Source organism: Anabrus simplex, chromosome X (assembly GCF_040414725.1).
Source record: "Anabrus simplex isolate iqAnaSimp1 chromosome X, ASM4041472v1, whole genome shotgun sequence".
Classification (NCBI taxonomy): domain Eukaryota; kingdom Metazoa; phylum Arthropoda; class Insecta; order Orthoptera; family Tettigoniidae; genus Anabrus; species Anabrus simplex.
In genome coordinates this window covers 176,482,829-176,502,895 of record NC_090279.1, presented here as the reverse complement: position 1 = coordinate 176,502,895, position 20,067 = coordinate 176,482,829, and the positions used below count along the sequence as shown (strand labels likewise).

At 41.5% G+C, this 20,067-nt stretch overlaps 1 protein-coding gene across 1 annotated transcript in view; it reads right to left on the bottom strand.

Annotated features, from left to right (window-relative positions):
* Window positions 1–18,537, bottom strand: part of LOC136886822 (alpha-tocopherol transfer protein-like) — a 55,903-nt gene extending 37,366 nt beyond the window's left edge. The window contains exon 1 of the mRNA XM_067159655.2: window positions 18,466–18,537. The gene's annotated coding sequence lies outside the window, so the exon portion shown is untranslated. The remainder of the gene's footprint in view (window positions 1–18,465) is intronic.
* Between the last annotated feature and the right edge of the window lie 1,530 nt (window positions 18,538–20,067).

Here is a 20,067-nt window from a genome sequence, read left to right as displayed (position 1 = left end):
CCCCTCCACTTGACCTTCCTTCCAGGTAAATTTTCTCCCACTTTACCTCCGTGGCCGCAGTGAAGGAGATTTTTCATAGTTACATCAGCACACTCTCAAAGAATATCGCTCGCGTGAATTGTAAAATTTGTCCTTAGATCAGAGCCCAAACCAGTACAACATTTATTTATTTGTTTATTTTTATTTATGTATTTACTTATTATCATCATTCACACTTTCACGGCCCGTGTAACTATTCATGATAACGTTTTTGGGATTATGCCGTGTAATGAAGTATATAAACACACTCAACACGCGTTTCGAAAGGTGTCTTTCTTCATCAGAAGTAGGAAACGTAAACACGACGATCAATGGTTGCTAAGAGAAATCAACAAAGAACTTAAAATGGTGCCCTAAGTTGTAATGGGGACGCCATTTTAGCCCCACGCTAGGGACAACGAATGGCATCAGTAAAGCATCACTTTGTGATGGTTTTGATAATACGTACCCATGATTCACTGAGGTTGCAGCCTGTATCGCGGTTGAAACTATCTGGGTGTTCACGTATTTCAACCGCCTCCCTAAAATCTTACATGGGTACAATATACGAACTGTATTTGGAACTTCAGTTAAAATTAGGCAACTCCTGCGACCAGCTAAGAAGAGTTTCCCTAAACTGCAACAACGGGTATCTACAGAGTTCCCTGTACTTGTGGCAAGGTTTGTATGGGGCAGACTTCGAAAACGATATATACTCGCATTAAGGAATGTAATAGGAGCATCAGACTCAACCAGCATGATAAATCAGCTGTTGCTGATCATGCTTTGACTGGTCATGATGTCATGTTCCAAGGAGTGGATGTTCTTATGATTTGATACAAAAATTTCATATCGCATAACATAGTTGTAATAAGATGCAGTAAAAAAATGAAATGGCGTATGGCTTTTAGTGCCGGGAGTGCCCGAGGACAAGTTCGGCTCGCCAGATGCAGGTCTTTTGATTTGACACCCGTAGGTGACCTGCGCGTCGGGATGAGGATGACATGATGATGAAGACGACACATACACCCAGCCCCCGTGCCAGCGAAATTAACCAATTAAGGTAAAAATTCCCAACCCTGCCGGGAATCGAACCCGCGATCCCTGCTACCAAAGGCCAGCACAACTAACAATTTAGCCATGGAGCCGGACAGATGCAGTAGAAGCACAAAACAAAGAACAAAAGAGTCAGAAAAACAGCATTAACCAAAACTTGGCACTTGTGATTTAAGATATTGAGTACCGGGCGAGTTGGCCGTGCGGTTAGGTGCGCGCAGCTGTGAGCTTGCATCCGGGAGATAATGGGTTCGAACTGCACTGTCGGCAGCCGTGTAGATGGTTTTCTGTGAATATTTAATTTTCACAACGGCATTGCAATCGAAACCGACTTTCAACCTATTAGGTCGTATTACGTACATTTAGTACGCGTTGAAGAGATGTTTTAAGTACAGAACAAAAATGGCCAACCGGACACCATTGGGATCCGAACCCACAACTTCCCGATTTCAGTACGACGTAAAACAAATTGTAAAAATAAAAATAAAAGATGTCCGCCTCTGCGGTGTAGTGGTTAGTGTGATTAGCTGCCACCCCCAGAGGCCCGTGTTCGATTCCCGGCTCTGCCTAGAAATTTGAGAAGTGGTACGAGGGCTGGAACGGGATCCACTCAGCCTCAGGAGGTCAGCTGAGTAAAGGTGGGTTCGATTCCCACCTCAGCCACCCTGGCAGTGGTTTTCCGTGATTTCCCACTTCTCCTCCTGGCAAATGCCGGGATGGTACCTAACTTAGACCACGGCCGCTTCCTTCTCTCTTCCTTGTCTCTCCCTTCCAATCCTCCCATCCCCCACAACGCCCCTGTTCAGCATAGCAGGTGAGACCGCCTGGACGAGGTACTGGTCATTCTCCCCAGTTGTATCCTCCGACCTCATGTCTCACGCTCCAGGACACTGCCTTTGAGGCGGTAGAGGTATGATCCCTCGCTGAGTCCGAGGGAAAAGCCAAACCTGGAGTGTAAACAGATGAAGAAAGAAGGAAAAATAAAAGATATTGAGTAGAGAATGAACAGTCTGAAAGGAGTGTTAGAAATATTACTCTAAGAAATGAAACTTATCGGCATACTATAGCGGTCCATCGGTACTCCATAAACGTGACCCCCCCCCCACTCCACCACCACCACCATGCCATCAGCCGTAGCCGTGTTGAAACACCGGATCCCGTGAGGTCTACTAAGTTAAGAAACATTGGGCGTGGTCAAGATTTGGATGGGTTGCCACGCGCTGTTGGTGGGGTGTAAGGGAATTGAGGAGCGGACAGGAACCGGCCACCCTATCGTACGTAAACTCCGGCTCAGACACACCTCTGCGGAGGTTCGGACCTGTCTTCAAGCTGAATGCACCCTTACCTTACCTTGCCCCCACCATCGTAGTCGTCCTCAATCACTCCATACTATGTCCGACATCTAAAATGAATGTATGAGTATTAACTGTCAACACTAGACTACGATGGTAAGTTAATTACAGAGTGGGTAAAATAAAAAAGCCAGAAAAATATTTATAACACTGACGTGGAATTGAACCATGTTAATGAACAGAACTACTCAACACAGAAAATGCTGAAAACAGCGATTTCGATGCAGGGCCCTGGAAAATAACCTGTGGGAGGGGGGTCTCGCAAATCTGGAGACCTCGACAAATGGGAGTGTGATGCGATGATGCAGGCCAACAGCATCAATAACGTACGAATTCAGAAGAAGAGAAACCTCATAGCCTACCCACTCCAACTCCAAGCACTGACCTGCCCGGGGTATCCTCTGCTAAGCCGAGCAACCGAGTGGAAGGTTGGGTATCTAACCCCAGCGGGAAGCTGGGTCTGTGAACAGACTAGTGTTTAGAGGACTGGGAGTTTCTTTTCTCAGCTAATTCTGTTTTCCCAAACGGTTTCGTACAAACCCCCAGTCAGTTTAGGGATTTAGAAACAATATTGGCCCTAAAACCTACCCAAGGACAGGTCGATTTTAAATATAAAGTTTGGTAGAAGTTTATCCAGTAGTTTTCAAGTTATAAGAACTCAAACAAACAGACAAACAGGCAGGTGCCAAAGCTAAGAAATATGCAGATGGTCATTATTACACCTGAAACGGTTAACTGAACGAAGCTTTCGCCAAAATAATCATTGTACTGATACACGGTCGTTACAATGTTACTGTATTTATATAGATTACCGGGTGAACTGGCCGTGCAGTTACGGGCGCACAGCTGTGAGCTTCATCCGGGAGATAGTGGGCTCGAACTCCACTGTCGGCAGCCCTGAAGATGGTTTTCCTTGGTTTCCCATTTTTACACCAGGCAAATGCTTGGGCTGTACCTTAGTGAGGACACGGCCGCTTCCTTCCCATTCCTAGGCCTTTCCTATCCCATCATCGCCATAAGACCTATCCGTGTCTCTGCGTCGTAAAACAAGTAGCAAATACATATATAGATTATGAAAGAAAGAAAAAGAATGAGGCAATTTTTCGCCCGTGAGTTATTTAAATAAGTACTTAATATTCTCTACTTCATAAATATATTCGCAGGGAGGAAGCACAATGGTGGAAACAGCAATCTCTTTGTAGCCTTCCTCCATTCTCCTTCGGAGTTGCTCTGGTACATGTAAGGCGTAATTCGTTACAATTGCCTGCAGCTTATTACTGTTGAAGAAAAGTCATCTATTTATTACTGTGAGTGTGTTGTAATATTCTCGTACGGTACATCAGTTGCTACTGAAGACTTTGATGCAGCAATACATCACGGCACGACTTGAACTGATACAGGAATTCGCTATGATTAAAGCCCGGACTTTTATGAAGTAACGGGTTAGATTGCAAACTAATTTTTTTAGTAGGTGTCGGCCACCCGCTCTTCCGTATTGTGGCAAGAGTAACATAAATTCTAGGGGTTCGGATGGGGCCGTACCCCTAATGTTTATGCAAACCTCATAGCATAGTCGATGTGAAGGTAGACTATACTTGCTACTCGCTTCAGTAAGTTTGCATTCTAACCTATTACTGCATACAAATCCAGGCTCTAGCTATGATTTTTATCTGTGCTTGTTTTGTTATTTACTGTAGTTGTTCTTTCTATATTTACCACTTCTCTTTTACCACTTTTTTCGCAAGTGCATTTCATTTTTACCATTCTTTTCGTGGGGCAATACGATGGCACAGTACTGTAGTAATCATCGTTGCCTGGGTAATTTCATGAAATGCAATTAACTGCCTCCCCCAGCCCTAAGCCTATGGACATTATTTGTCTATTTTCTCCCCCAGTTTGCCTTGAGATTTTGTATGTGCAGGAGTTTACCCTTGTTGCTGTAAAAACCTTAAACCCTTGTATCCTAGATTTCATAAAATTAATTTGCAGCTTAGTTTCTTCCCCCTTGTATCTTAAAAAAATCCACAAATTTACATGCCGCCGTTTTCCCGTGATACTGTTGAGCAGAGACGTCCGGTATGGCAACCTTCTTATCATAAGAACAGCACTGGTTTCTTAACATAGAATGATCCATAATGGGGGGATTCATTCATTCCATTCCTGATCCGTTCCAATGACTGAAAACAGGCTGAAGATTTTCATTTCCATATACAGAAATTGTTGTAGAAAAAATAATTGATAACGTTACATGGGCGCAAAAGATACGGTTCAAATAATTCCTACCACACGATATAATTTTGCTTTTTCTCTCTAATACTAATTAAGAGTACGCGCGTTACGGCGAAAGTAAAGTAATCGTGATCATTGCAAATCAGTTTTGTTAAGATGTGCAATAAATTTTAAAACCTGGAGGCCACTGTTAGACGGCAGGCATGCGATGGAGCATCAGTAATTGCTCTATTTCCTTTCTTGTTGCAAAATGTAATAAGTATAATAGGTATTTTACTTTTTCCGAGCAAGTAGAGTTGTAACTGGCAAGTATTTATCTCATTTCAGGTTAAAAAAAATTGCAGAAAGTAGTTATGAAGTCAAAGAAATATGCCATTACTAGCAGTTTCCCGCGGGCTCCGCACGCAATATGTCATGTTGTTCCTTAACATATTCACGGATGTACGTGCAAAGTTTCATGGTAACGAAAGTATACTCATGAACTGTTGTTGTAATATTTAATATTACATCAACGAACACATAAACGTACATCACAAATAGAAATTGAATTCCATTTCGGCAGTTTGGCAGCTTCTTGAAGTTATTGAACTGCGAAAACATTCATGGAGTTGAGGTGAAATATTCAGAACAAACTTTACAATTGCTGCAATGCACGGCTGTGGTAAATATATTATCAAGAGGAAATACTTGTAGGATTGCTTTGAAAATTACTTACGTGTGTTCAGAATTCAATATACCCTATACCCGAATAAAACTCACGTTATTATTATCGGTACCAGTAAAAGCCTATATTCCCACCAGCAACGGAACATCTCTCCAATAATTTTAAACAATAAAATCGTACCCTACTCTACTTCAGTTACTGACTTAGGAATTATTATGACTGAGACCCTAAATTGGGCTCAACAGGTGATAAGCAAAATCCTGTAATAAAGTACACAAATGCTTATATTCTCTGAAGTGATTCTGTAATGTATTCTCGGTTCAACTTAAAGTACAACTAATTCACTCTCTGATACTACCTATACTTGACAGTTGTGACACTGTGTTGACGAAATAACCTACGACAGCAATAAGAAACTGGACCTGAGCCTAAATAGCTGCGTAATATATATATTTAATCTGCGATATGATCCCCATGTATCACCTTATTATAGAGAGCTGCCTTGGCCCCGAGTGCACGAGCGCCGTGGACTTCACATGTTATCACTTCTGCACAAAATACTTTCCACTAATACTCCCAACTATCTTTCTGCACCTTTTTCTTACCTCTCGTCCTATCATGACCAGAATTCAAGATCTGGCTCCTCTCTTGCAATACCTGTAAACCGCACTGCTGATTACAACCGCTCCTTCTTAATTTCTGCGTACAGGTCATAGAATCTGCTACCTGCGAACATCTCTGTCATCGCAAGTTTAAAGTGGTTTGCCACGAGTATTTGCTGAGTAGATCCCACGGACCTGCTGGATAATTGTTCAGTGAATGAAAGAATGAATGGATTACTGTAGTTACGTCATTTAAGTGTACTTTACTTAGAGTATTTTCAAATTAAGGACTCCATTATTATTAATATTATTACTATTGTTATTGCTATTAACATTATATGTATTATTTGTGTTTGTAATTATAAGTTATGTACATGTATATTCTTCTAGTGGTTAAGTGTAAGAGAGGACCTTGAGCCCTAACTTCGCCACCAATAAAGGCATTATCTATCTATACATTTATTCCGAGAATAAACATTTCCCCCATAAGGAGGTTGCCCATGAGGACAAAGTACAGTATAATAAATACATTTATGACTATAAAAATGATTTCTCACTATTGACAAGGAACCTTTCAAGGCTTTCAGGATCAAATACAACCTGTGACAATAACGTTCGGTGAATAGTCCTGTATTATCAACATAGCTGAACAATGCACAACAGTGACCTTACTGTCCTTCGAAATAGTCCCCTCCCATAACTATGCACTGCTGAGATCGGCGATACATGTCCTGGAAACTTTGCAAGAAGGCTTCCTTTGGGATGGTGTTCAAAAGCCTCGTCACGTTTCGTTGGATATCAGAAATATTGTCAAATCTCGTTCCTTTCAAAGCGAGTTTGAGTCGTGGGAATAGGAAGAAATCTGGAGGATTGAGATCTAGCGAGTATGGGGGATGTTCAAGTTGCACCACCCCCTATTTTGCCATAAACTGTTTGACGATGTTGGCAGGTTTCATCCTCAGTGACAATACAGTTCAAGAAATTTGGTGTCGCATCCGCCGTTTCGACAAAATCCTGTGAAGCCTCTAAACGTACCTGCTTCTGATCGTCAGTCAAGTGATGTGGCACAAGACGAGAACACGTTTTCCTCTTCCCTAACTTCTGGGTAACGATTTGTCGCACGGATTCACGGTTAATCTGCAGTTAATCCGCTATCATGCGCACAGTTAATCGCCGATCGTTCGTGATTAATATCCTCACCTTCTCAATGTTTTCGTTACTGACGGCGGTCGCCGGTCTTCCGCTACGGGGGTTATCAGAAATACTTTCCCGGCCTCCTCGAAAACGGGTGAACCACTCGTACACACACTTCAAGGACAGTGCTTGATCTTCATAAGCACGTACCAGCATCGCATGCGTTTCTTTCAGTGTCTCGCCAAGCTTAAAACAAAACTGTACATTGGTCTTTTGGTCGTTCATGTTCCTGTTCGCAGTTCAGAACCAACGCACTAAACACGCACTGTGTCAAACAGGTCTTACACGACACACACACGATGCTCAACTGAACAACGTTGGCAGCAGGTGGTCAAAACCTGCTGCTACGCAGGTGCAGCATTGTGTGTCGCCAGTGTTGTCGGATCGACCGAACTTTGTTGTCACAGGTTGTGTTTTGTCAACGACTCTGACAGTTTGAATCTTGAGCGGAATTCCTCGAATAACTTAGGAATTGTTCCTTTTGCACCGATCATGAGGCTTATAACCTCGATGTTATCCAGTCCGTATTCACGTCGGTGGAAGGGGGTAGTTGGTTCGTAAATGCTTTTTTTCCCTCTTGTACGTCACTGGGCTGGTTAGCTTGCGATTCAGACCGAACCTTAGGATCAATAATATATGCATAGTTTTATTTTTGGAGGCTACCATATCAATCCTACGGGTTCTGCCGTACTCCGACACTCCATGGACCTCTTCGTGCACTGCGTAACCAGCATCTCGCAATGACTGAACGATGGTGGTTCGTATCGCATGGTGTCTAGTAAGCCGCAGGGTGCGGTCTGTAGATGCAGAGTGGGTCTCGGCCCTCAAGTGGCCACGGTTGCTCCGTGGTCCAACAGCTCTGCACTCTGACCGGCCAACCGAACAGAGGAGGGGTGGTCACGGCTCTACCGTGGCTTTACGCCTTTGCATTCGGGAGACGGGACAGAGCTAGACCTCACGACTAGCCCCAACCGTCGGCTGTTCCCAGAATGGTTTACCGTGGTTTTCCATTCTCTTGCACTAAGGCGAATGCCGGAACATTTCCTAGTATAGACCACGGCCGCTAACACCCTTACCTTTTCCGTGCATCTCCTTCACCGTAACAAATCCCCCAGCCTGAGAGACGGCGTCACCGTCTAAGAGGCCCGCCTCCCCCTTCAGGGGAGGAATGAATACATTGTTGTAGTAGTAGCAGTGGTGTCGCTACCGGCGTGCTAGCCGGCCAGTGTCTTTGGAAGGGCGGTATCCAACTGATGAGCCCATGCAGCACAGGGGCGAAACACTGGGAATTTTTGACGATTGAGTTTATTATTTAGCTATCTCAATCGGATGCCATACTTTTGGTGATAAATATAAGGTATACCAATTCGATTAGTAAACTGATTGTAAAATTTCATTTAAAATCTATGTCATTTTTTAAGTTTGGCCCTGGTAATAAAGAAAGGTATCGTTTTAGAACTAAGAAACAAAAATGAATGCCACTCTATGATTGAACAAAGTACAGATTTATTTATAGGATTGAGGTTAATTTTCCAGATAGTTTCTAGATAGGGGCCGATGACCTAGATGTTAGGCACCTTTAAACAACAAGCATTATCATCATCAGTTTTCCAGATAATAAATCACTAGACTGTATCGTAGAGCAAAATGCAGGGAAGTACCAATGACGAGGTTTGATCATATTCCTTGCTGTTCCAAGTTCCATGCTTCGTCGGCAGATGCAGAGCGAGTCTCGGCCCTCAGCTCGCAGGTTGGTCCGTGGTCCGACAGCTCTGCACTCTGATTGGCCAACCGAGCAGCCTCTCTGTATTCAGGAGTCTGAGAGGCGCTGGTCACCACCGTCGGCTGTCCTGAAAATGGTTTTCCGTGGTTTTCCATTCTCCTGCATTAAGGCGAATGCCCGAACAGTTCCTAGCATTGATAGGCCACAGCTGCCAACCCTCTCACTTTCTCCTCCCCTCTTCTTCTCCGATACAAATCACCTGACCTGGGAGATGGCGTCACTATCTAGGAGGCCCGCCTCCCCCTTCAGGAGAGGAATGAAAAGATTAAGTAGTAGTAGTAGTTCCATGCTTTTCCTGTGTCCAGTCTATTCCTTACGAGCTTTGGTATAAAAATTTGTGTCAGTACATAAAACCTTCTACTTGCATATCACATAAAATAACAAATTTTACTTGATTATTTATTTATTTATTTATTTATTTAGGATCGTTTCAAACTCCTATGGGTTACGATTACACAACTTCCTTGACTGTTGATGTTCTTTCTTTTTACGCCAATACTCCATCATTCTCTGGCTCGCTTTTGCTCGTTCCTCATCCAAGAACTCCCTTCTTGTTCTCCTGTGTTTCTCTACGAACAAATCCGTCACCTCCGCGATTTTCCTTCTGAACACTGTTCTGTTCTCCCTTCTCAATGTCACATTTTTTTAAGATCCTGATGAACTTCTTTCAGCCATAGTATTTGGGTCTTTCTTCTTTCCTAAAAGATGACGATCTTATATAATAGACATTCCGGTCCCATTCTTCTCAGGTGTCCATAGAAAGTGAGTAGTCTTTTCCTTATCGAGGTTGTAATGTTCTCACATTTTGCATACAGCTCTTGATTTAATCTCAAATGAAAAGTAAACTCATTTCCTGTTCCTTTCTTGGGTCGCAAAATTTTCCTCAGAAAAATACGCTCTTTCTTTTCTATTTCGGCATTCCCCTTTCTGGCAATTGTCTCTGCTGCTTAGAGGCATTCAGGTTTTACCACGGAATTATAGTGTCTGAGTTTGGCTTGATAGGAGAGGGATCTGTACTTATAAGTTTCCTGGCATGATCTGAATGCAATCTCCGTCTTCTTTGCTCTTTCTTCGATAGCTGGCTTCTCGTTGTTGTTAAGAGTCAGAATCTTCCTTAGATATATGAATTTGTGGACTCTCTTTATATCATCATACTTGGTCCTCACTGTCCATGTTGGTTCTTTGGGATCTATATTCATGTACTTAGTTTTATCAAAGGATATTTACAATCCTGCCTTTTCTGCTGTTTCTTTGAAAAAACCTATATTTGTGTAATGGCAGTCACTAGATTTTCAGGGAAGAACACCAAGTCGTCTGCAAATATAAAACATTCAAATTTAAGTTCAGCCTTTTTGTGTCCTATCTTGATTCCATTCGGGATATTTTGCTAACTCATTTCTTTTCGCCGTTCCCTTATCACCTTCTCCAAGATGCAGTTCAAAAGGACTGGGGAGAGGCCATCTCCTTGCCTCACACCTGTCTTGATTTCGAACGGTTCCGATAGCTCTCCAAGCAATTTTACTTGTGCCCAAGTGTTTGTTAATGTTTGTTGTATTATATTAGTTGTTTTGTCATCAATTCCAAATACTTTCAGCACTTTTATTTTATTTTATTTTATTAAATGTTTGACGACCCGTCCAAGCGCCTCAGGACGCGAGTTTGCATGAGACTTGGCGCAAATGTTGGCCCTGATAAGTACATATCTAACAAAAAAACAAACTTATTTTTGATGTTATAGATATAAAGGCTCCATTCGACACACAATATCATATACACTCACTCTATATCAGCGCCGCGGAGAGGTTTGGAATTTAACTCAGGCCCTTGGCACGTACTGCATTGATTAGAAATTTATACCGCCACCTATAGTACTCCACCGAATAATATTTAGATGGTAAAAAAGTATTCAACCAAAGGGACTCAACCAATATAAAACGCTGTGGCAGGGTGACATGACATGACACCGTAACGACCATGACTTGTAAATAACCGTGTCTAAGATTCGTTTGTGTGCAAATCATGTGGTTATTGGGAACAACTTGCTAGTTCGGAAAGTCATTAACAACCGCTTTTTGTCCTGTTATCAGAAGGTTGGAACTATACCAGGTGTATGCATAAATATTTTCCAGTTTCACTAAGAGATGGCGCCAGCGAACAGTACGCAGCGTATGAATTTGACACATACGTCAGTTTGTTCGTCTTACATCAACCTACGAACACACACAAATTGAGTTCGCCAAACACTAGCGTCTGTGTTGTGTCGTTCAGTGGTCATGTCAAGCTTTGTGCCTGAAAAAAATTGCGGCACGCATTGATTTCCTTATTTGATCAAAAGAAAAAGGCTGTGGGAAGTCATCGTTTGCAGGTAGAAACATATGGTGAACCCGCTCCATCGATTAGAACGTGTGAGACACGGTTTCGACTATTTAAACGTGGTGAATTCAATGTGAAAGACCAGAGCGGTATTGTGCACTCTTGAAGCGCGGGGAAACCATTAGTACACAACGCTATCGCCAACAAATAATTAATTTAAATGACGCATTGATTGAAAGACGACCTGAATGGGCCAGAAGACATGACAAAGTTATTTTGTTACACGACAACGCACCGTCTCACACAACAAAACCAGTGAAAGACACATCGCTTGGAAGGGACATCTTTCCGCAGCCGCCGTACTCTCCCGACCTGGCGCCAACAGATTGTCATCTCTTCGCATCAATGGGGCACGCAGAGCAGCACTTCGGCAATTCCAAAGAAGTTGGAAAATGGCTCGACGAATAGTTTGCGCAAAAGACAAGCAGTTTTTCTGGCATGGTATTCATAACTTACGTGAAAGATGGGCGAAGTGTGTAGAGCCGACAGCCAAACAAAATATTAATTTTTCTTGAAAATTACGTGTTTTCTTTACCACAAAAACCAGTAAAAACGTATGCTTACACCTGGTACACACACTAGCTGTCGTACACGGCTTCGCTCGGTCTAACGATTACAAAGGCCCTGAATTTTCTAAATTCCGTCATCTTATTTCAGAGCACATACTGTATGTTGTCAAATTTTATTGTACCAATTTCAAAATGACATGTCACAGGATCATAATTATGGAAATAATTAAAGTAGAAATGATCTAACAGAGAGAAGAAGATCATTACAGGCTGAGGCAATGAATTGTATCATCAGAGACTAAAACTCCTATTCATACACCAGTGTCTATGACGGATGAATTCCTTCTATATCTCGGCCTTGTAAACAGCAAAAGTAATACTTTGATGCTATTCACAATCATTATCGTGATAAGAATTTGATCCAGAATCCTTCCTGTGGATGGTAGAATAACACCCACGGTATCCCCTCCCTGTCGTAACAGACGACTGAAAGGGGCCCCAGGGGCTATGAACTTTGGAGCGTAGGTTGGCGACCACAGGGTCTTTAGCTGAGTCCTGGTATTGCTTCCACTTACTTGTGCCAGGCTCGCTTTCATCTATGCTATTAAACTTCCTTGGTCAACTCTTGCTCTTTTCCGACTCCGACGCTATTAGGTTTGCGAGGGCTAGAGAATCTTTCATTTTCACGCCCTTTGTGGCCTTTGCCTTTCTTTGGTCGATACCTTCATTTTTCGAAGTGTCGGATCCCCTTCCCTTTTTCTTCTCTAATTAGTGTTATAGAGAAGATGGTTGCCCAGTTGTACTTCCTCTTAGAACAGTAATCCCCACCACCACCTGTCTGCACTCACGCACGTGCCTAGTTCAGACACCAGGCCTGTATTCCAATACTTTGCGGTGACGTTGCCATGGTTACAGCGGGAGTGCTGTGGTGCCAATACCTCAAAAACGGTTTCTATTAGCGACATAGCGAGTTTTGCTCTTCGCATCGTGAGGCTTAAAATGAGCTTTGTCGGGTCCTTGTATGAAAAATTCGATATTTCGCCTACATTAACCTTAATATGCCAAAGGGCTTAAAACTATGTAGTGGATAGGGCTGTTCGAATGTCTTGTAGACAGGGTTACCCGCAGAGTCCTAAAAGGGAATTACGCTAAATTTACTTCAGACTGGTGGAATAGTGTAGATTTGTATAAGGAACGGACAGACAGACATTCTGCTTTATTCATTCATGTCATTTCGGCCAAGTAAAGACCAACTGTCTCCTTCCCCGGGCTTTAACATTTGCCCAGTACTACCACATTCGTTTGTGATGTTGTTCCTTTCTTTCTTCGGTCCACGCCTTCCCGTTTTCAGCTTTGGCTTTTCTTGGAAGCTCTTGTGGTCTTGAAGTTTCTTCTTCAGTGGGTTACGCTCCAGGTTATCATCATGTCTGATCCCCACAGTAGACCTTTTCCTACCTCACTGAACCAAGCTACTTTTGTCTTCTTATCTTGGAAGTAGGAGAAGATCCGCTTGGTTGACCTTGCAGGACTCATTCTTGTCACAAGACCATAGAATATAATCCTCTTCCGCATCACATCGGTTATTTTTTCTACGTGGAAATAGAGCTCGTGGTTATGTCACCTTCTATATTCACCTTTATCTTTGATGGGACCCAAGATTTTCCTTAAAATCTTTCTTCATTTCTTTCTTTCTTTCTTTCTTTCTTTCTTTCTTTCTTTCTTTCTGTCTTTCTTTCTTTGATCAGACGCTTTGCTTTATTATGAAGACATTATATTATCGTATAGCATCTTGCAGATGCAGATTCATCACGATGTGCAGCCATCTCGATTCCTACAGATAAGTGCCAGATAAGAGCTTCATCTACCGCTCTATCTTCAGAATACCTTAACTAGAGAATATTCCTCTAGATTGCATATAAACGAAAGACACAGTACGCGTTTTCAACTCAACTTAGGGTTAAATGTCCAATCTGTCGAATAAATTTAAACTGCGCATTTATCTGGCTATCGTAGTACTGGCCTTAAGGAAAGTAAAAGGAATGTTTTCCTACTGTAAAACCCATTATAGTCAATATTAAGATCATGCAGAGCGTTCTTCAGGTATAGTATACTTTCATCCGTTAATGAGTACCTTAATGACTTTTGAACGATGTTTACGAAGTAATATCTCCCTGGAAGCAATTTGTCCTCACTCTCACTGAAACGTGGGATGCATTCGATAGCTTTAGAATGATACGGACTAGAGATTAACTCAACGATATCAAAAGACAAAAGGTCGAAATATATATATATATATATATATATATATATATATATATATATATATATATATATATATATATATATATATAAAATAAGATTTTTGTCTGTACATTGCTCAGGATTTTTTTTTTTTTGCTAGGGGCTTTACGTTGCTCCGACACAGATACGTCTTATGGCGACGATGGGATAGGAAAGGCCTAGGAGTTGGAAGGAAGCGGCCGTGGCCTTAATTAAGGTACAGCCCCAGCATTTGCCTGGTGTGAAAATGGGGAAACCACGGAAAACCATATTCAGGGATATCGACAGTGGTGTTCGAACCCACTATCTCCCGAATGCAAACTGATAGCTACATGATCCAAACCGCGTAGCACTTGCTCGATTATTATTATTATTATTATTATTATTATTATCATTATTATTATTATTATTATTAGCCAGTCATGTGGTGTAAAGGTAGCGTGTCTGTCTCTTATTCCAAACCTTGGGTTAGTTTTTTGGTAAGTTCAAGGATTTTAATTCTCACTGTGGACACCCCTATATCCTGGACACCCCTTTTGATTGGACATATATTGCAAGCACCGTTAATTCCCTGTACATTCACATGTTAATAATCCTCTGTACATTGGACACCCCTCAATTCTGGACATAGGACAGCCATTAAATGGTGACCGAGCTCGATAGCTGCAGTCACTTAAGTGCGGCCAGTATCCAGTATTCGGGAGACAGTAGGTTCGAACCCCACTATCGGCAGCCCTGAAGATGGTTTTCCATGGTTTCCCATTTTCACACAAGGCGAATGCTGGGGCTGTACCTTAATTAAGTTCACGGCCGATTCCTTCCCACTCCTAGCCCTTTCCTGTCCCATCGTCGCCATAAGACCTATCTGTGTCGGTGCGACGTAAAGCAACTAGCAAAAAAAGCCATTAAATGACAGTTTGGACAACTTTTATTTTCTTGTTTTCTTTTGCTGTTTTGTAATGGTTTAAGTGCAAACAATTTTAACATTGTCATTGGAAATGCCGCCTGTCCCAGAACATTTAAAAACAACAATGTAATTTGAATGATAAGTGTAACAATGTAATAACATTTACACGGAGTGTGACGTTCCGCGATGCTTGGATGGACGTACCTAAAGAAACAGTTGTGAAATGTATTTACTGTGGAATTGAGGCGTCTTCCTGAACTCCTTCGCAGTGAATTATGTGACGTTGGTAATTTTAGTCCTAAGGGAGCCGCACATTCGTTAAAAAGCTGTACAGTGACTTAAAGTCCGACTCCATGGCTAAATGGTTAGTGTGCCGGCCTTTGGTCACAGGGGTTCCCGGGTTCAATTCCAGGCAGGGTCGGGAATTTTAACCATCATTGGTTGATTTCACTGGCACGGGGGCTGGGTGTACATGTCATCTTCATCATCATTTCATCCTCATCAAGATGCGCAGGTTGCCTACGGATGTCAAATCAAAAGACCTGCACTTGGCGAGCAGAACTTATCCTCGGACACTCCCCACACTAGAAGCCATACGCCATTTCATTTTTTTTCAGTGTATTAATGAGTTGGAACGTTATGCGTTTGTGTATAACAAATGATTGGAACTCTGTTTGCATTATGTAGGAAAATTGAATCAGAATGAGCACGCACAAAAGTTGAAAAACAAAACAGTCTTGATACTATTTTTATTTTTCGTTAAGCAGTAAACGGTGGGTACTGTACAGTACAATATGCAAAATATATCATAAGGCAATATGCTACTGTTCCTTTTTTATACTTTTAGTACTCATGAAATTCAATGTACTGTACTGTATATAAACTCAAAGAACCACTGTTTATTTATACAGTTCACACTAGCTCAGAAATTCTCCTTTCCTCCACTATCAGTGTACTTTTCAAATACTGTACACCAGTGGCGGCGCGTGGATAAAACGTCTGGGGGTTCAGTGCTGTGGAAAATTAGGTGTTCAGATTATTATTGTTACTTGATGTTTACATATATGTAAAATAGTGACATTGCTTGATTAGAAACATGACTTTGCTTTGCAGAGACACGGCTACAGCTTGAAGAAGTTACCAAAACAATGAAGAATGAAAGTCAGAGGATATGAGGTGCAATTACTTTAAGCTGATCCAATTTCCCCTCATTTTGAAGACGTTGCTTACGTAGGAATAACTTCAAGAACGTGTTAGGCAGACTGCTGTTATTTATTTGTTGACGTATTTTGCTGTTTACTTTTCATAAACACGTATTACTAATGAAAAGTTTCATTTGATTACATAAACTTATGCTACTTACGCCTATTGATGCTACACAAACTGTAGTTAGCAAAATATTCTGGCTCATTGCGGTTAATTACATCAGAATGGCAAAATCGCCAAATTAAAATCCCTTCGAAACCTAGCACATACGGCAAATTTTAACCGCGCGCTCTGACAATGCTTCGGCTAATTTCGGAACTGCTCGATGTAACTCGTGTCTATCGCTGGTCCAGTTGCCAGCGATTCCTGGGCTATGTTTTCCCTGCTCCTCACAGCCCCTCGCCATGCGCACCTTCCACGTCTCACAGCCCCGCGCGTTCAGACCTGAAATTGAACCTCTTCGCTGGTTCCGGAGAGCAACCGAGTGTTGATGTCAAAAATACCGCTACGCGCGCTGATATACAGAGCAAATTTAAGGAATAGGCTCTGATAAATCATTTTACCTAGACTTATCTATTTCTAGGGGGTTCACTGAACCACTGAACATATAGAACGCGCCGCCACTGCTGTACACCCACCCTGTAGACTGGATACCCCTATATGTTGGACACATTTTTAACGAACCGTAGGTGTCCAACTAAGAGGAGTTTCACTGTACCTTCATTTTTTTGAAGTGTCGGATCCATTTCATATTTTCCCTGACATTAGTGTTAATGGAGGATGGCTGCCTGGTAGTACTTCGTCTTAAAACAATAATCACCACCATCACAAACACTGTTGTTTGCCATAGTTTCCGACGCTAAATTAAGACAGATCCCAATTCCAAAGAATAAACTGAAATGGCGTATGATGATGAAATGATGATGAAGACGGCACATACATCCAGCCCCCGTGCCAGAGAAGTTAACCAATGATGGTTAAAATTCCCGACACTGCAGGGATCGAACCCAGGACCCCTGTGACCAAAGGCCAGACAATTCCAAAGAATATCCATGTCAAGAAGCTCACAAACTTCCACTCATTATAATCCAAAAGAGATATTTAAAATACTTGCAATTCAAAACAAAGCCTGTAATTATCCACATATAGCACACAATGAACGTTTGCTAAATTTTGAAATAGAAAAATTGGAACTGAGACGACAAAAAGATGGCATGAAGTTTCTGTACAAAACTGTACATTCTGATATTGACAGCCCCCACTTTTTATGCCTCTTGAGCTTCCACGTGTTCCGCTTTAATGCGAGGACAAATGTAACTTTTCAGAATTTTTTAAAAAAAGTCAGAATAACCGTTCACAAAAATTCTCCACTCCACAGACTATCCAATGTCTACAAGAGTGCAGTTCAGAAAAATAATTCTTTAGACTTCTGTGAATCTCTAGACCTGTTTTTATAACAATTCACTATCCCCGTGAAAACTCTTTAAACTTGTAATGATGATTTGAATCACAAAACGTACATCAAACCTTTTACATTAAGCCCTATTCCATGAACATAATTGCAAGTGTTAGGACTAGAAGAAAATAATAGTTTAGATATGAAATTACGTTTTTTATTTTACTCTTTCTTGTAAAGATTAAATTAGATTAGATATCAAATATTGTTTGAGCCTCCGTGGCTCAGACGGCAGCGTGTCGGCCTCTTACCGCTGGATACCGTGGTTCAAATCCCGGTCACTCCATGCGAGATCTGTGCTGGACAAAGCGGAGGCGGGACAAGTTTTTCTCCGGGTACTCCGGTTTTCCCTGTCATCTTTCATTCCAGCAACACTCTCCATTCTCATGTCATAACATCTATCAGCCATTAATAAATCACTTTGGGAGTGACGACCCCATCGTACTAATAGCCTATATCTGCTTCATTCATCCATCCCTGACCCGTTCAATGACTGGAAAACAGGGTGTAGGTTTTCATTTTCATCAAATATTGTTTCTTTCTGATTGTAAATATAATAGTAGAATAGTTCAGATATTAGGTTATTAGACTAGCTTGGATACGAAAGTGTGTTTTTTATCTACTTGTTTCTTATAAGGATTCGATATGAAATATTGTTACTTTCTCATTGTAAATATATTACAATAGTTTAGATGTTAGGTTATTAGACTGATTTCAATCATTGAAAAAATAAACACATGTAAACAATTGCCACCGTAACTGGAATTAGAAATCCTGTACCAAATAAATAAATAAATAAATATGAATATATGTAAATTAGGCATTTTTGTACTTACGTGCTGGAGTGGTACCTAGCGAGATATATGCTTCACTGACGTTGGATCACTACTCAGCATGTCGACAAGGTCGTCTGGGAGCTTGTTTGTCTGCTGGAGAGGGGATCATGCTGGCTAACCAGCAGTAATCATCAAGGTCATAAAGGTCCCTCACAAACACTACGATAGGATATGCGATTTAATTTAATTGTATATCCTTAAAATGTATTTATTTATTTATTTATTTATTTATTTATTTATTTATTTATTTATTTATTTATTTATTTATTTATTTATTTATTTATTTATTTATTTATTTATACATACATACATTTTCAGATAGCTTGGTGAGATAGTGCAGATGAAAACTACTGAGAAAGAAGCTAACAACAGCAGGCGAGAGAAGATGACCGCAGCTTTTCGTAGGATGCATGTCCTATACAAGAAAACTAATATCTAAGAAAAAGCTAAACCCAGGCACTATAACACAGTGATCAAACCCCAGTGTCTGTTCGCAAGTGAATGCCTCAGAATGACAGGTAAGGCGGGACTGAGAGAAGCAGAGAAGAATAAACGCAAGATCCTTCGCAAAATAATGAGTCGTAAGATAACAGATGGACAGTATGGAGTCCGAGCAAGAGAAGAAGTATTCAGAGATAATGAACGGATGATGGAGTCTATAAGGAAACGACTCAAGTTCTACCGAAGCAGATTTTTAATGTGTTCGACAACAGACCTAACGTCTCGGATAAATGGTTCAAGGAAGTAAGGAAGGAGCTCAAGAGCATGGGACTGAATCAGGAGGACATCTCTAACCGATCAAAATACAGATCAGTGATCAACAACTTAAGGGCTACCACGATGAGCAAAAGCAGAACCGCGGCAGAAGAGAGAAGAGAAAGAATGCAACGTTTATTGACTGCAATAAAGACTTCCAGATATGCCTTACAGTTACTGGACGTGCTCTCTAAAAATGAAATGGCGTATGGCTTTTAGTGCCGGGATATCCCAGGACGGGTTCGGCTCGCCAGGTGCAGGTCTTTCTATTTGACTCCCGTAGACGACCTGCGCGTCATGATGAGGATGAAATGATGATGAAGACAACACATACACCCAGCCCCCGTGCCATTGGAATTAACCAATTAAGGTTAAAATCCCCGACCCGGCCGGGAATCGAACCCGGGACCCTCTGAACCGAAGGCCAGTACGCTGACCCTTCAGCCAACGAGTCGGACGACGTGGTCTCTAATGGCCCTAAACGAGAATAATATTTATTTATTTATTTATTTATTTATTTATTTATTTATTTATTTATTTATTTCTTCTTCTTCTTCTTCTTCTTCTTCGTTTAGGCCTACGATGGACCACGTGGTTCTTAACTCTGGTGAGCTCTTTTCTTCCTCTTAGCCCAGTATTCTTTCATTCTAGCGCTATGGATGTCTTTTCTTTCTTGAGTCCATTTCACTCCTACTCCTGGACGCAGTGATTTAGTTGTTAGTGACTGGAGAGAGTCAGATGTCTTGACTAACTTTCTGAATTTATCTCGGTTGTAAATGTCAATGTGATCAATGTTTAGGTATTGTAGGTCTTTCCGTACTAAATTCGTCCATTTGGCATTTGTTG